General features: G+C 36.0%; 1 long non-coding RNA gene across 5 annotated transcripts; it reads left to right on the top strand.

Annotated features, from left to right (window-relative positions):
• The first annotated feature begins 2,297 nt into the window (after nucleotides 1-2,297).
• On the top strand, nucleotides 2,298-4,304 carry LOC145094953 (uncharacterized). Of its 5 annotated transcripts, XR_013703669.1 has the most exons (7): nucleotides 2,298-2,540; nucleotides 2,625-2,704; nucleotides 2,890-2,960; nucleotides 3,032-3,108; nucleotides 3,204-3,315; nucleotides 3,675-3,886; nucleotides 4,051-4,304. It is a non-coding gene; the product is annotated as an uncharacterized LOC145094953 (long non-coding RNA). The 5 variants fall into 5 exon arrangements; XR_013703667.1 differs by having other exon boundaries at nucleotides 3,032-3,315; XR_013703668.1 differs by having other exon boundaries at nucleotides 3,032-3,104; nucleotides 3,204-3,886; nucleotides 4,051-4,303.
• Nucleotides 4,305-14,222: the final 9,918 nt, after the last annotated feature.

Below are 14,222 nucleotides of genomic sequence, written 5' to 3'. Positions count from 1 at the left end.
TGATCAGGCAGAGGCCAGATTTTTCGATTTTTTAGCTTTGAACAATTTAACAATGCATCAAATACAAAAGAAAAATGACCTAGGCCCTGATACTATTGTTGGGTTATGAGCAAATCATCAATCCTACCTGAGTGGCAACATTGTGTGACTGGAGGGTCTTGTATGCTTATTCTGAGTTATGTGATATCATGCATTATGTCTTTGTGATTTATGTTGTGTATTATCCCGAGCTTTATTGAGTTAGGACCGGAGGGTCCAACCTGAGTTGTGGGACTGGAGGGTCTCCACTGAGACACATTGACCGGACGGTCTTTATCGAGATATAGCCATGAGAGGCTAATGAGATGTGTGTGGTATTTTGGGGAACTCACTAACCTTTGTGCTTATCGTGTTATGTGATATGTGTTTTAGTTACTTTTAAAGATCGCGGGAAGGCGCCCGCTTGATTGTACACACGAGATAGAGTTTATGTTTTGAGGATCCTGGATTTTATCAAACAATTTATGAATTTGTGTTTTTGACAATTTGACAATTGGGGTTTTCGAAATATGATATTGAGAATTATGTGATTTTGAAAATGAAAAATTTGTTTGAAAATTTATGGTGTTACGTTGTGTTATTGAAATATTAATAAAAATTTCTAAAAATTTACATAATATATCAAAATTTCAGATTTTTTTTTAAATATTAATTTTCATTTTTTCTAAATGCATGTTTTTTAAAATATTTCACAAAACATGAATTTAAAAAAAATACTTTTTTAAAAAAATATGTAATATTTTTTTAAAAACAGTAAATTTTTAAAAATCTATGAACTTTTATAAAAACTGGAATATATATATATATATATATATATATATATATATATATATATATATATATATATATTAACCAAAAAGATTGACGTTTTAAGTGCATATATGCATATTTTTTTTCAAGTGCATATATTCATATTTTTGATACTATAATATTCGTAAGTAAATCACAAAAAAAAAAAAAAAAAAAAAAAAAACTCATTTTTATTTACTAATCGATAAACACAATAGTACATGTATTTTGTTTGATACAAAATAAAATATAAAAAACAAAAAATGCTATAAAATTCCAAAGAGTTTTCATGTCTTGTGTCAAGATTTCCATATTTTCTTTAATTGATCAATTTTCACATCTTCAATATTTTCCACAAATTCTTTCAAATCTACAAGAAAATTAAAAAAAAAATGATTAATGCAAGAAAACTCGTAAAAATGCATATGTGTATTTCATGCAAGATTCACATGTGATTATATAATGTCATATTCACATGTAATTGTATCTTTTAAGATTCAAATGTGAAATTCACAATAAAATTTAAAAATAATAATAATAATTAACGAAGAACACTCACACAAAATTATACAACTAAGATTCAAATGTGACATTCACTTGTGATTTACATGTGAATCACATGCAGGGCCGATCCAGACGGTGGTCAACCCGGGCGACTGCCCAGGGCCTACGTCTCCAGGGGGCCCAACATTTATGGGCTATGTACTGTATACATATAAAAAATTTATTACCTTAAACATTTTTAGGGCCTAAAGTTGGTTAAAACTCAAACTAGCTCAAAAGATAAACAATTTGGTTTGTTTATTATTGCTAATTGAACACGTCTATACTGAAGAATAAATAATATATTTTTTTTAATCTGTATTATATTTGTCTTTCATGGCCCCATTTTTTTTCTTTACGCCCCGGGCCCCATATACGTTTGGACCGGCCCTGATCACATGTAATTCACTTGTAATTTACGTGTGAATCACATGTAATTCAGATGTGATTCACTTGTGATTTACATGTGAATCATATGTAATTCATTTTTAATTCATATGTTATTCACTTATGATTTGCATGTGAATCACATGTAATTCCTATGTGATTCACGTGTGATTACATGTGAATCACATATAATTCATTTGTAGTTTACATATGAATCACATGTAATTATATATATATATATATATATATATATATATATATATATAGTGAAAACAAAATAACCTAACCCTATATATATATATATATATATATATATATATATTACTTTCTTAAAATAACTAAAATGATTGGTCCAGAATCAATCATACATGCACACAATAGATAGTGAAAACAAAATAACCTAACCATATATATATATATATATATATATATATATATATATATATATATAAATTTAGAAGTCCCTTGGGGAATAGTACTCTGTTATATTGGACCCCCTTCCTTATTTATGTTTTTATTGTTTTTTTATTCCACCACCTCCACTTTCTAGATCTTTTCGTAATTCCTGTCACCGCCTATGGTTTTCCTCGCTGTTAGTTTAAACCGAGCTTAGATGGTGAATGGCATCAAGGTTACTCACGCAACCATGATCACCGCCTCTCCATAGCATTCTGTCTTCTTCCGGCCGGATGTTGGTTGCTTCTTCCTCATACGCTCCTCCAAACCGCTGTCTCACCCCCATTACTATCACCAATCTCATCACGACCCACCTTCCCCCCACCGTATGTTCTAATAACTCCGATTTACGTTTTAATATTTCTTCTCCTCACGAACTCAAGTTCAGATGTGTGTTTTCTTTGTTACAGGTGGTAATTGCATCAGGTTCGACTAATAATTCTCCCAAACATAGCGACGTTAATCCAACAGATGATCTACCACATCGCAGGTTTCTAAGAACCCTAAGTTTTCCAGCAATCTCATCACGATGCACCTTCCCCCACCCCATAACCAAATATGAGTCCTAATTTTTTGCGGAAATAATGACCAATCTGAGCCCTGATTTTAGACTTCACTGATTTGTATTACTTTTTCATCTGCATTTTTTTACCTATTGTCCTCTTTCCGTTACAGAACTTCGAACGGGATTTGTAGCGATGGATAGGGCTTCATCACCTTTGGTGGCGATGGAACACCTCAACCAGGTATATAAACCTTAAATTTTTGACTTTTTCTTCCGCAATTTGGACTTACCTCGATTGTTTGACTTACAAAGCCGATTTCTCTGGAAGAGGTGAACTATCAGCCAGAGAGATTCATCTTGCAAAGTTCTTGAGGACCCTTCAGAAGTTGGTAGATGAGGAAACAATACTTTATATAGCAATTATAAATGATATGTTTGGATGCTAAACTATTTGTTATAAATGTTGTTTATTAATTTCGTGTAGCTGTCGTGATCACTAATCAAGTTGTGGCCCAAGTAGATGGTTCAACCATATTTGCAGAGCCTCAAATTAAACTAATTGGTGGTAACATCATGGCTCATGCTTCTACAACAAGGTATGTGATTGGTGTTTTTTTTTCTTTTTTTTCTGATTAATGGAAATTAAGAAAAAAAAATTATGACATGTGAGAGGTTAGCTTTGAGGAAAGGAAAGGGGGGAGAATGGATTTGTAAAGTGATTACTTCCCTGTGTTTAGCTGAAGCTGAAGCTAGGTTTCAGATTTCTACTAATGGTTTTAATGATGTCAAAGTTTGAATTTGGCCAAGCTTTGTTTTTGTTTTTCTGTTTTGAATTTGTATCTTTGTGTCATAAACACATGACCACGATATGAAATACAAATACTCAACTACAAAATTTCTCATTCCATCAACTTCTTACATGCTTTACAATTTGACATGGTATGGATTTTTAAAGATAGAATTGGGATATTGCATTGAAGAGTGTCAAGACACTACCATGAACAAGGTGTTTCAAACTTCAGTTTTTTATTATGTTATCTAAAACTATTTGATAAAACTACTTGATTGGTATTTCATGAATGAGCTATGGAGAAAAGTGAGAAAGAACTAGAAATAGAGGAAGGGAAAGGCAAAATGAAAAAGAAAAAAAAATGTTGCATCTGTCAGGTGATGCTTCTTAAAAATCTTCTATTTACATCATTTAGCTTTTATACTTTGTAAAATCTACCTAATTTGAATATTTTTCAATGTATAACGATGTAATAGGAAAAAAATGAGAGTAGAATGTTATAATAAACAGATGAATGAAAGTATGTTGCTATTTCTTTCAGGAGGAGTTTATAGCAAGAGATGAAATAGGAAGAATGGGATGCAATCATTGTTACCATGTTGTGTGTTTAAACCAATGACTGCAGTTAAAGAACTAGTGCCCTGTTTGCAAGGCCTCTACTAAACCATGATACTCTTTGGTAAATATGTTAATTTATTTGTACAAAATCGTCTTTTCATGTCTATTGTACATACATATGTGGATTCAAAAGGGTAATAAAGTAATAAACTTAGGTTTCTTAACTTTGTGAACTTTAAAAACATTCTGCAACTTATGGCTTTCTCTTTGTAGGTTTTCTCCCTTTTTATCTCTTTCAATTGATGCATAAAGCAATTAATTAGTTAATTGCAACATTTTATTTAATAAGAAGAAATGAAAGTAAAATATAACACCCCGTTTATTAAATGAATAAATAGATAAAGTTGAGGAATGGATAGTAGCCCTAAAATCAATAATTTTATAATAAGAGTTGGTCTCGAGGAGTTAATTGTTACAATATTAGAAGTCGGGGGCTAAACATGTAAGTTTTGGATTGGTTCTGTAAATAACTATAAGGGCTGGGACTACTTGGTAAACTTTTGGGACTTAATGTGAAGAGATTTTGGAGGCTTAGGGCCTAAATGGTAACATATACAGTTTAATTGTAAATATTTTAGATGGCATGGGTTAAAAAGGTAAAATATTGATCTAATTCGAAATAAATTAGAGTTGGAGGGACCAGAGTTGTAATTTTGCAAAAGATTTAAAGTGGTCGGGGATATAACCCACCACCCTCACCATGTCAAACCCTAAACCTAAAGGTTCTAGCCGCCATGAATGAAGTAGCCGCCATCTCCCTCTCCTCGTTCTTTTCCGATTTGACAAAGTCGCTATCCACTACCGGCGACGCTGTGAGCAACAAGGACCACCGAGACCAGGTTTCTGCGCTGTGAACGGCGAAGGGTGAGAAGTGAAGTCGACATCTAGTTGCGAGCAGTGGAGGTCCGAGATAGCCTAGTCGTTGCTGGTGTTTGGATGTCGAACGACCACCTCCCTACTGTATTCTTCCTCTCCTTCTCTGCTTCTGCCCAGAGTTGCGATGCTGTGGGATCCCGATGAATATTTTGTCGTTTTCTGCTCGTCTGCTTCACACCATCGCAGGAGTGGCCGGGGCTGGTGCGTATTCGAAGATTGATGTGCAAGTTTTGGTGTTATGGGCGTGTGTTTCTTGGCTGAGAATCAACAGAACCGCTGCCACCACCGTGAGGTAGTGGCTGTTATCGCAAGAGTTGTTGTTGTCGCCGCCATACACCGCCAGGCGGGTGGTTGGCTTCTCTTTCCGAGCAAAAGATGTGAAGATGGGTGTGTTGCAGTTGGTGAGTGTATGTGTGTATGGCTGGAATTCCCGAAAAAGGCATCACCACCACCATAGGGTGGTGGCTGCCGCCACATGCCACCGCCAACCACCGCAAGGGTGGTTGCGTGTGTGTGTTTATTTAGTGTAGTGTGTGTTTATTTTGTTATCTTCATTGTAAATTGTAAAAAATCGAATAATTGAAAGAAATTGAAAACTACCACCTTAGGGTGGTGGCTGCCGCCACCGACCACCGTGTCGGATGGTGGTGTGCTTGCCTCGTTGAATTTGATTCGTTTGGGGTGCTTAAAACCCTAATGGGCCTTGTAAGCCCTAATGGACCCTAATTGACCCAAATAAAACCCTAATGGGCTTAATGATATTCTAGTGGGCCTAAGAGGCCCAATAAAGCCCTACTTGACCTAAAAGCCTGACAAATTGATAAATGGGCTTGTATTTGGGTTGGAAAACCCTAATGCCAATAAAACCCTAATTTGGGAAATTAACCGGGACACGCGGGAATTGTTTAATAACTTGAGGTATTAAATAATAATCATTGGCAAAGATTAATCTAAGCGGTATTGGACTTAATGGATTAAATCCTTACAGTATTAAGTCCTTATTGGGTTAAGTAGGAAACTTAGCCCTAATCATCATTCTATGTGAAACCCTAATGGGCTTAAGGATTAGTTTTGGGCCTATTGGGCCATGTTTGGGTGAAAAACCCTAATTGTGAGTAATTGGGCCTTAGACTTATTGGACCCACTATTGGGCCATTGAGATTTGATTATGTATTAAGCCCAATTTCTCCATATCATTGATCTAGTAGAGTAAAGGACTTAATGGATTAAGTCCTTAATAGGTTAAGTAAGAAACACTTAACCCTAATCGTCATTTTATGTGAAACCCTAGTTTCACTTGGGCCTTGAGTTGGGCCTTTCGATTGGGCTTTGGTAATTGGTTTATTAATGGGCCATCCAAGAATAATCAAATGGACTAGAGTAATTAGTTGGGCTTTAGGGTAAGGCCCATATGAAGGATTAGGCCTAATTTGGAAAATTGGGCCATAGTTTGGGCCTAGATGGCTGTATGATATTGGACCCTTAGAATGAGACATGTTGGACTGGACTGAACAATAGGGCCTTAAGGGAAGTCCATGTAGAGGCGTGGGCTCAATTTTGGAAAATTGGGCCATAGTTGGGCCTTGGTCCATTATTAGACTTTTGGGCCTTTGGATTGGCCCTTGGGCTTGAGTCAAGCTAAGTTACGGGGTAAAGTAGTCTTTTACCCCAAGCATGGATTTATGAATATGTGTTAGAACCCAATTATTAATTAGGTGTTATTTTGATATTGACAGATCGGGAATCTATCATCGAGTAGCTATGGTTCTGTCAGCGGGACTTCAGCAGTGTGAGGTGAGTTTCCTTCCAGTAGGAACGGGTATACGGCCACAATTTCGGCCCGTTTAGATAGTAGTAGTTTTGGACCGCGGTCCGATGCTAGGGTGGTCCCGAGAAGTAGTTCAGTATGCTTAATGTCTTTGTGATTCAGGCATGTCTACGTGGTATGTGTTCCGGACTGCGGTCTGATGCAGTATGTAGTATATGTATTATTATATGTTATGATTATGTTATGATATGTTCAGTCAGTTCCAGACTTCGCTCCGATGTAGAGGGAAAGGCCTTAGTTAGTTCCAGACTTCGACCCGATGCAGTGGGCAAGGCCCTAGTCAGTTCCAGACTTCGGTCCGATGCAATGGGCAAGGCCCTAGTCAGTTCCAGACTTCAGTCTGATGCAGAGGGCAAGGCCCTAGTTAGTTCCGGACTTCGGTCCGATGCAGTGGGCAAGGCCTAATATGTGCTTTATATGTTATTGTATGGTATGTGGTAGTTTAGGGGAGCTCACTAAGCTTTGTGCTTACAATTTTCAGTTTTGGTTTCAGGTACTCAGTTTTCAAAAGAGGAGCTCGAGAAGATTGCAGTGTGATGTGCACAAATAGTACCCACTAATTTTAATATTTATAACCTAACAACCTTAGACTAACTATGCACTTATAGGCAGTGTACCTAGTCAGATTACAATATAGCTTAGGTAAGTCGGGTGTCGATCACAGGGAACGGTGGTGAATTAATTTAATATATTTGATTATAGGTTACAGGTTACACGAAAATAATAAAGAAATAGTTTAATAAATCTCAAACTAACAATTAACAACTCTCGATAAACTAATAGGAAAGCAAATCTCTTCAGGTATTTTGGTTTAGATAAATTACACCTTAAAAACATAGACAATTGCATACACAAATTCATTTATTCATGTTCACCGGTTCCTAAAATGATTAGAATCGCGTTCACTATAACTAATCCTTTAGCAAACAAGTCAATTTAAATAGTGATAAGTTGATTAAACTAACATGCTTCCTAGTGTTCAGTTCGTATCAAGTAAGACTTGTAAATATAGTTAATCGAATTACTAATTCAATTTAACCTCTTGTTGATGGTCATCAAAAAAGGCTCACACATTAACTTACTTATTCTCAAGTTAATCCTAGTTTCACATTCGTTATTCCTAGACTTATAATCTCGATGGTCATCAAAATCATAAGAGACAAGAAATCAAGCAGATGTTCATACAACTCAATTCACTTAACAATTAACAACAAATAATCATCATTAATACGTAAGGATCTTTTAACAAGCTTGGCAAGATAAATTAAACATAAATAAACAATTCAATATAGCAATTAGTCTAATAATCAAAGCTTCATTCAATCATAAACACAAGTAAAAGGTTTTTACACCCAAATCAGAAAATAAATATAGAATAGCAACTCAATGGAATGCTAAACATGGTCACGTTAGCAACCCATATGATTACCGACACGTATCCGCTCTCCAATCCTTCCGATCTCCGCTCCCGTTAGCTTAACGGCCTTCCGGCCGCCTCCTAGACCCTCAAAACGGCAACTATGAAGTTTTCTTGTTGCACAAGTCGAAGTGGAATATCATAGATTATGAAACTGGTGGAATGATATGGGGTATTTATAGTTGATGGAGATGGAATTATATGGAATATTAGAGTTGGATTGGAATAAGGAAACTAATGTGGCTTAGGAATTAAGCAAATAAAGATAAGGAAAGTGGTGCTTGGGGAATAAGTAACTTGGAGGGAATTTCCGTCCAGCTTTTATGCTTCATCTTCAAGGCCGATTTTGGATAAGATAAGTGTCGAATTAGCCAAAAGTCCCTCTCACATAAGTCGTAGGAAATTTCTTCTAGTTTTCAGAACATTTTGAATATTGTCAATTGGACTTGTGAGTCATCAGATATACCCGAAACACTGAAGAGGGGTCAATATGCCAACAATATCCTTTTTGCATCTTTTCAGCTCCATTATCTTTCTTTTGCATTCCAACTCCCATTTTTACTGTAATTAAATATTTAAAAGCATATTAAGTATATTTTAGTTCTAAATAATAATAATAAAGGCTAAAATATTAAGATATGTTTCACATAAATATATATAAAAACACACATATCACAGTGCACACACCATTTGTTCAGCCTGGGATGTTTATACTCTGATATAATTGACAATTGTTATGTAACGCCTCGTTCCTAAGAGTACCTAATTGTGAGTCCCCGGGATTTAAGAGGAAAAGTATTTTGGTCATCTTGTGGGAAAAGTGGAAAAAGAGGGTCAAATATGAAATTTAAGGGACACGCCGAGTACGCCCAGCGTAAGGGCGTAAGTGGACGCGGGTGCAAGGTTGAGTACGCCCAGCGTACTAGAGGTACGCCCCGCGTACTCTCAGAGTTCTAAAACCCTAAAATTAGGGTCAGCCACTATATAAGGAACATGTTGGTTCATACCCTAGCCTCCATAAGCTCTCTCTTAACCTCATAAACCCTAGATAGCCATTCCACCTCCATTTTTGGGTGTGTTTGACCTTGAAAAGCTTATTTTGGCAAAGGAGAGGCTAGAAGAAGAAAGTGGAAGTTGTCAAAGAAGGAGTGGAGTGGCTGGAGCTTGTAGATCTGGAAAGATATCATCCTTTGGAGCCTATCTGAGGTATAAAGCTTCTTGCTTGTCAATTATATTGCATAGATCTAAGTGTTGTGAAGTCTTGACATCATTCTAGTCCCAAAAGTCCTCATCTTGATGCATGTTTTGAGTTGGTCGAGATTATCTATCCTTTCAGACCTTTGGAGAGGTCTTAAGTGAGAAAAATGAGGTCCCAAGGGGTGTGGTTGTTTCATGTGTGAGATATGTAGGTCTTAATGGATTAAGACCTTGGATTAAGAGCTTTATGTACGTCCCAAGTGATAAAGTTTGAGACTTTATGAATCTTAGGCATATTTGGCCTAAGGATCTGAAGTTTGGGCTTAAGAGCTTAAGCCATTAAGAAGTTATGAGGACTTAATGTGCAGCAAAGTTACACCCCGCGTAGCGGGTCAGCGCCCCGATCCCCAGTTGCGAATCAGCGTGTACGCCCAGCGTACCAGGGAGGGTACGCCCAACGTACTCCCTCTGTTGGGTTTTTCATTTTGGGCCTTAGGGATTGGGCTATTATTGGGCTGTTGGATTTTGGGCCGTGACTGGACATTATGGATAGAGTATTGTGGACCCATTGGTTGTTATGGATCATGGGTCTAGGCCCATTTGGTGAGGTGGGCCCAATTTAGTAAATTGGGCCAATAGTGGGCTTTGCTTCGGACTTTTGGACTTTGGGCCATTGGTGGGCTTGGGAGCTTACCTAGTGTTGGGCCGGATTGAGTTAAGGGTAAAATGGTCAATTTACCCTTGAAAGAGTATTGTGCTTAGCCTAATGATTATTTGTGCTATGTTGGCTAGTTCGGGATTTTCGGTGAGGTGGTGATTCGGGAATCTGCTTCTTCAGTTCAGAGTTTCGGCAGTGCAAGGTGAGTTATCCTCACTATATCAACAGGGTCTAAGGCACCAATGCCGGCCCTTTATCGGATTGAGATCCGGGTATTTGTGTTATGTTATTGCTTGATATGTTTGCATCCTGGTAGCTAGGATGGTATATGTTAGAGACCTGGTTGAGGTCGGTATCCTAGTATGTAGGGTGATGCTATGCTAGTGACCGGTTAGGTTGGTATCCTGGTTAGGATGATGATATGTTATGTGATCTGTTAGATCGGCTTGTTGATTGTGAATTGATATATGATTGTATATTTATGTGCACATGGTTGTTGGACTGGGGTTGGGTTGAGGCGGGTCCTGCTTTGTGCTGTAGGCCAAGATACCCAGGGCGGACCGGTTGTCCCGAAGGCCCAGCGAGCGGTCCGGATAGGCTGTAGGCCCCAAGAGGGCGGACCAGACGTGCCGAGGCTCGGAGAGTGGACCAAGCCGACTGAAGCCCCGGTGCAGGCGGACCAATCACACTGCAGACTCGATGTATATGGCTAGACTCGGAGGGTGGACCAAGTGGACTGTTGGCCGGTGCGGCGGACCAGTCACACAGTAGACCCGAAGTGCATGGCTGTTCTGTGATCGAATATGATACGACATGTTATGCGTGTATGGTATATGTGGTTGGTATTTTGGGGATATCTCACTAAGCTTTCGGGCTTACAGTTGTGGTTTAATGTTTTTCAGGTTCTTCAGGAGACCGTGGCAAGGCGAAGGCGTGATCGTACCGCTCCTCATGTTTATGTAGTGATGTGATTATGGGAATACTCTAAATTAATTGTATTGAAAACCTTTTTGTAATAATTTAATGAAATCGGGTTGTTTTTGAAAAGTTTAAATTGGTTGGAATTTTTCGGTCGTTACATGTTATGATATTTTGAGATACATTGTTTATGATTTTTATATGAGGTTTATCGACTATGGTTTTTGTTATTAAATTAAACGAAATTTTTAGACTGTGTTTTTAGGATGTTTCATAAAATGCTATAATAAAGTAATAAACAAGTAAATGAAAGTAGGTTGATGTTTCATGTATTTAACCCTTTTATTTATGAACACTTATGGTTACTTACCATGATTAAATCTACAACACCTTATTATCATACTTATATTTTCACAAATTACAATGTCCTATTTAAAATACCTATACATATTCTTTGATGCATACGCAACAATCAACACAGAAACAAAAATATATAAGCAATGGTTTTCCTGCATTAGTTATTGAATTGATCCGCATTGACCTTGAACTTGACATGGGTTATGGTGGGTGCACCGGTTCTTGAGCCACCACGTTGGGTTGTTCATTGGGTGCACCGGTTGTGAGCTGTTGTCTTTGTTTTATTGGTTCGGTTTGGATCGGTCTCGTGATGTTTGAGATCTCAATGGTTTTTGCCTATAAAAATGATGAATATTTGTTTAAAGAATGATATAATTTTTATCGATTTTTTTGACAAACTATAATGAAAAGGAAAAGGAAATGACTTCCCAACTTCTTGAAAACACCGGCGGAAATGTTATAGATGTCAGGTGATTTAAAATTCAGAAGTTATTTATGGTTTATTTAGTTATTGGGGTTTTTTGGTGAAATTGTACATCTATCGATAGATGAAGACTAGGATTCTAGGTGAACAATACAACTTGAGGCCAGCTCATGCTTCAGCCACATGGGAGAAGCACAACGGTGGTTTTAATTTTTGTTCATTTTTCATCGATGCAATATTTTGTTGTATTTCGACCTTTTTTTGTATATTTAGAGTCGATTATGCTATTTCCTCTATTGGAATTGATATTTAGGCCAGCTCATGCTTCAGGTTTATGTTCAAGAAGTCAAAGTGAAATAAACTCACACATTTAAAGGTAAAAGATATATAAATTTATTTTTAGCTTTCTTATATTACAGTTATGACACCATTTATGATCACATATAGGCAAAACATTTACAATCTTCACCAGGTGGTGTTTTAATCATGTTGTTGCTATGGAAGAATTTCGTTGGATTGCCTTTCGGTAGAGGCTATATGTAGTGGACATCTTCCAGCTATTGTGGTTGGATTTTCTTAAATGTTTGTTTTCTAAGTGTTTGATGAAAAAGCCTTGGTGAAACATATTCTTCACTAAATCTTGCAAACCAAGTTTTGTCGTTATTGATTGTGGAAGTAATATATTTTTTTATTTGGAGAAATTGAGTAAATGATTCAGTTATATGTTTTGTCGTCAGGTTGCATCTCCATCATTTTTTTTTATCCAACGTTCCACTTTTGGTTCTCGGGTTCTCATTAAACTATGAATTCTTAAATGATATATATATATATATATATATATATATATATATATATATATATATAACTAATAATAAAGAAAATAATTATGTAGATATTAAGTGATTAAGAATAGAACTAATAATATAATAATAAAGATATTAAATATTTAAAAATTAAAAAAAAAATGATTGATTAGACTTTTTAAAAAAACGAAATAATAAAAATCCCTTTTAAAAATTCCTTTTAGGCTTACATATTCATATACATTTTAGGCTTACATATTCATATACAATTAACAAAAAAAACAAGGTATTGGATTTTAAATTGTTTCCAAAACATAACGTGGCAGGAAAATGTTGTTGCCGACTATGAAGATTCATGGTGGACCCCTAGTGATGCATCAAAGTCCATTAAAAGCTGCTTATCAAATATCAACCGTCCATAGAGAAGACCTAAATTTGAATGATCTTCCACAATTCCAATCAACGGTCCAGATCAAGACACGTTGTGAATGCCCTTCGGTCGTCATAGTCTCATAAAGTACGTGAACCCACCGTCCTTCCTATGGTCTTAGGTTTATGTTTTCCCATTGACACGAAAGCCACATACCCAAATATTTTCTATATAAAACAACGATTAATTCAAACAATAATATTATATTTTAATACATTTTTAAAAGAGACGTCAATTTTAAAAACCAACATATCAACTTACTAAAAATGCAAAATTAGAACATAACTTCATGGTTAGCATCTAACCGGAAAAACAAATATTTTATGTGCTTTTTTTTAAAACGAACCAATATATTAGTTATTCCTTGAATTAACTCAATAAAATAATAATGTTTTACTTAGGGGGTGTTTGGGATATCTTTTTGAGAGGCAAAAGAACTTTTGGGAAAAGATGAGGACAAAAGATGTTTGGAAAAAGCTTCTTGAAAGCTTCTTTTGGATTTTTTAAAGAGGAAAAACTGACTTTTTGGAAAAGTCAGGGAAACGTGACTTTTTGGAACTTTTGCCAAAAGTTCTTTTGCCTTTGAAAAGATACCCCAAACACCCTCTTAAAATATAAATCTTCCTTAATAAATAAAGGTTTTTTTGCCACATGTCAATCTCTCATGAGTTTTGACACTTGTCATTTTGTGGTATTTTTGAAATAAATATTATCCACTTGTCAATTTTTGGTTTGTTTCAATTTTTAAAATTAAAGTCATATACTATACATCAAGGTTGTCAAGATTGGGATCCTACTTAGGATCAATTTTGGGTTTGCAAGATCGGAATCATAAGATCGGGATCGAGATCCTAAGATCTCACAAAATAGAATATAATTTTAATTTATAATATTTAATCATGAAAACTATTTCAAACATTTAATTTTTCGTTTAAAAGTTATAAAAACTTCAAAATATTAGTCATAAGTCACAATAAAAAATGATAAATTGTAGATTGCCAAAGGATAAAAGGCATAAAGTGGTTAAAAAAATTTCATTTGCAAAAAAAAAAAAAAAAAAATCAAAGGAAGGTAGGATCGGATCGGATCTCGATCCTATGATCCTACCTACGATCTTACGATCTTACCTACGATCCTACCCCACATACGATCCTTTTACGATCCGGATCGTTTTTCATACCTAGGAT

The sequence above is a fragment of the Lactuca serriola genome, chromosome 3 (genome assembly GCF_051521515.1).
Source record: "Lactuca serriola cultivar US96UC23 chromosome 3, Lser_US96UC23_V15, whole genome shotgun sequence".
Lineage (NCBI taxonomy): Eukaryota > Viridiplantae > Streptophyta > Magnoliopsida > Asterales > Asteraceae > Lactuca > Lactuca serriola.
The sequence above is the reverse complement of the archived record's forward strand: the minus strand, read 5'-3'. Positions and strand labels throughout refer to the sequence as shown.